At 48.0% G+C, this 4363-nt stretch overlaps 1 protein-coding gene across 7 annotated transcripts in view; it reads right to left on the reverse strand.

The window, feature by feature from the left end:
• The window catches only part of msi2b (musashi RNA-binding protein 2b), a gene marked incomplete at its 3' end in the record, with an annotated part of 208271 nt that overhangs the window by 49853 nt on the left and 154055 nt on the right, over positions 1-4363 (reverse strand). The window lies entirely within an intron of this gene.

Genomic DNA, 4363 nt, shown 5'->3' on the forward strand with positions numbered 1-4363 from the left:
AGGTCCGATAAGACAAGCTCAAAAAGCCCCCCCCCCCCCGCATCAGCACACAGATTTAAACACCACAGTACACACACCCTGAGTGATTACAGGTACAGTACATGGGTACAGTACAGGGAACTGCATTCATACACACACACACACACACACACAAGCAAGCATGCACGCACGCACGCACACAAGCATGCACCCACATCTGCACACGCACACACACAGACACACACACACACACACGCATGCATGCATGCAGGCGCGCACTCACGCACGCATAAGCACACGCAAACGCACGCACAACCATGCACGCACACACACAGGTAGATCGAGGGTTAATAGAGGTTAATGGAAATAAGGTTTGTGGTCAGCGGTCACATGGTTGCTCATGGCGGTAGCCCTCACCTCAGTAACCTCTTGTACTCCCTATTCCACCCACTCTCTCCCTTACCCAGGTCTAATCACATCTGGCATTAGACATCATGTTGGCATGAGTTTTCAAAGCCAACCCAGTCAGTCATCTCTCTTTGTGATTGGGAAGACGGGGGTGGTGGTAAAGAAGGAAGTGGAGGTCATTCGTCAATGGCCTGCCCTCACCCGCTGACTTCCTGTGTGCTGCTCAATCAGGACTTTCTAGAGTTCACCACAGCACACGCAGGGTCCTCCTCCTGATCATCCCACCTCCACAAACACAATCCCTTCCCGCAACAGTGACAGTGATCAATGTTATAGTCAGAAACTGAGCATGGGTTTGTACTGTATGAATGCTATTGGATCCTTGCTATCTCTCCCTCTAGCCCACCACACACACACACACACTTCATTTCTATCACTTTCCCTTCCCTCTGTACCAAACCCTCTCTCTCTCTCTCTTTTACTAGCTTTCTCTCCTCAGTTTGATAGATCCGTGCGTGCGTGCATCCGCCCCACCGCCTACTGAGTGAGCTAATCAAACGGCACAGCTCAGCCTCCCGTCTGTATTCGGCCCTGTTGTTAAGCATATTACTCCTGTCCTGTGTCCTGTGGCCTCCGCTGGTCCCCACTAGGGACAAATCAAAGACCACTGCTTAAGCCTAAAAGGATTACTCCAAACACTGATTAACATGATTTCCAATGCACCCAAGGTGTCTTAGACATACTTTTCCAAAATGAGTGGGCAAGTTATATAAATAAGGCTAAGTGGGTCTCCATAAGGGAACTAAATACCCGTTAACTGTTTTGATGAATCAACCACAGCCAAAGTAGGTGGAAATTCATGTCTAATTTGTATTTGGAGTTTTGACTATTGCTTTAATCCTGCTCAAGGACCAAGGGTACGTTCAGCCATAGTTAACACACTTTAGCAGATGTGTCGAATATCACTAGAGCATTGAAACAGTGTACTGTACTATCCTTAGCCAAATAGCCAAGGAAATACCATGTTCCAAGGAAATACCAGAGCTTCATAGGCTTACTGTATAATACTGTATCATATAGGCGTACAATGTATCATGTTATATATATACAGTATACGCTTCACTCTGTGTTTCTGCATATAGTGGCTTCTGAATAAGTGATCTGAGAGTAGATGTTTCATTTTGCGTCCACAAAGGCCTTGTTTATCTACTACGCTCTCAAAGATAGAAATCCACCGAGACAGTAACTTCAACAAGTTGCCAGCGATAGGAGGCGAAGAGAAGGAACACATCCAAAAAGATAAGCTCAAAAGGCGGCTTGCATATGAGGAAGTGTCCCCCCCGTGATTTCTTTAGAGGAAACAAAGCGACAGACATTTACATGTGTCTGCAGGGGCTACAGGCGTCGTGGGTCTCTGCCTTTGAGTGCCTGGGTTCTACATCTCACTCTCTCTTTCTCTCTCTCCCCCCCCCCCCCCCCCCCCCCCCCACTTGCCCCCCCCCCCCTTATCAGCGCCACACCGACCACTTCTGACAACCAACAAATCAGCTGTCAGGAGCAATTTCTCAGCAGGCCGAGAGAGAACCGCCGCTGCAGCCACATCGTGCTGGGTGGCGTGGAGAGAGAGAAAGAGAGAAGGGGGGGGGGGGGGGGGTGTTGTTAACACACCTGCCCCCCTGCAGAAGATGTCTACTCCTTACAGACAAAAGAAATCTACCCACTGCAAACACACACACCTCCTCCTCTAACTGATGGACGTTCATAGTGTATTGCAGTCTATCAACAGGACGTCATAATCGCCAAATCGTTTAATGACTGACAATAATAATACACCTATTCAATCTGCCTTGTCTCTCTGAGCAACTCTCTCTCTCACTCTCTCTTTCTCTGTTTGTCGTCTCGTCATCTCTCTTTCTCTGTTTGTCATCTAGTCATCTCTCTTTCTCTGTTTGTCATCTAGTCATCTCTCTTTCTCTGTTTGTCATCTAGTCATCTCTCTTTCTTTCCTTCTTTCTTTCTCTCTCCACCTCTCTTTCTTTGACTTCCACTTTCACTTTTGTTGGCTCTCTCTTTTTTCTTTTTCTCTCTCTCTCTTGCCCCCTGTCTCTCTCTCTCTCTCTCTCTCTCCCCCCTGCCTGTCTAGAAGGCCTAGACGTGATGGATCAGGTAACGATCAGGTCTGGCCGTCTCTGTCAGAGTTCACAGCACTATTGACAGAGTCAGCTCTAGTCTCGGCATCGGGGGCCAGGCAGCACATCAACTCCGCCACGCTAGCTGCTTAACCTCCAGGAGGGCTGTGGCTGACGGGGATCTGTTAATGAAGATAGCTGCTCACACTGAGCAGCCCTGCCAAGGCTACGAGGACCTTGGCAGAGATTAGGGGAAAGAAAAGACAAAAGAGGAAAAACACCTGAAAACACACGTTCGTATTTCTACAGGGGTTCCTCCTCCTCCTCCTTCTTCTTCCTCCTCGCAACATTAGCAGGTCCATTTAGTGAGCTAACCACCCAGAACCAGCCATTTCCTTGTGCTTCCACCCAGCTCTGGCTTACATTCGTACCGCCAAAGCCCTGCTTGAGAACCACACAAAGAACTACAAGCCCTCCCTTCAAGCGTCTGAATGGAGGAAAAATGTCTGCCTTGTGGTGGTTGTTGTTGTTGTTGTTTTTTTATTATCCCTTCTTCTCTCCTTCAACTCCTATAACTTTTTCCTTTCAGATTCCCCCCTCCCCCTCACAACCCCCCTGTCAATGATAACACATGGATTTCCAATTTTCAGGCGCGGTAATAAGTGTTAGTGGCTATTACAGAGGCGTCGGGGCTGAATCTCACACTTATTAGCGCGGCGGGGGCAGTGGCGGCGGCTAGCCTCGGTCTCCACAGACATTCACAGCCTCTCACAAAACAAAGAGGATCTGAATGGCCCTGGCTTAATGCCAGTCCTCATCGGAGCGGCGCACAAATAAAACTAAAATGCTAAATCAATGACTCTTCAATTGACCTTTACGTTAAGAGCCCTCCGGTCTGCTTCCTGGCGGTTGAATGTATTTAAAGAGAAGAGGTACATGACCAAATGTAGACAGCCTGCCCATCCCTATCCTCTCTGGATGAGGACTTGTAAATAAAGCCCGGAGCGAATGGAGAATACAGAGAGAGGAAGTCTTCTAGCCTGCAGACTGCCATCTCCCTCATAGATGGACAGGCCACGCAAACACACCCACACGCACACACGCACGCATGCTCGCACGCACACACGCACGCACACACACACACACACACACACACACACACACACACAACACACACACACACGCACACACACACACACACACTCTAAAGGCCAGTTCAGAACAAAGATCCGCAACAAGACGAGACTGTTTTAGAACGTCCAGCTTCTAGTTGCAGTGGTCTGAATAATGTTTAATCTTTGGTCTGAACTGCCCAGGTTTAGAATGTCAGTTGCAAGTGGTTGCCAAGTTGCCATGTTTTTCCCTGCTGCGACGTTGTAAAACGGTCTCGTCTTGCCGCGGATTTTTGGTCTGAACTGGCCTTTACACACACACACACACACACACACACACACACACACACACACACACACACATACACATACACACGCACGCACGCACACACTCACGCACGCACACACGCACACTCTAACACACACACACACACACACACACACACACACACACAGATACACTTACCCAAGGAAGCTAGCCACACTAACGATAATAGCAATGTCTTGGGGTATTGATTCATGTTGCAATAAAAAGATAAGCACAACACTATCAGTATTGCATTTGTCCTGAAGGCAAATCCAGCACACAAATCTCTTAAAGCGGCAGTAGCGATGAATACCAATGAATTACCTGTTTTCAAAATGTAATACCGATCTCTCTGTACACCAAAATACTTCATGCTGTACCCTACCTGTGTGACTCAACATAATGTGCATGAGTTGAAAAAGTATTTC

This window comes from Nansenia antarctica, assembly GCF_963989245.1.
Source record: "Nansenia antarctica genome assembly, chromosome: 3".
Taxonomy (NCBI): domain Eukaryota; kingdom Metazoa; phylum Chordata; class Actinopteri; order Argentiniformes; family Microstomatidae; genus Nansenia; species Nansenia antarctica.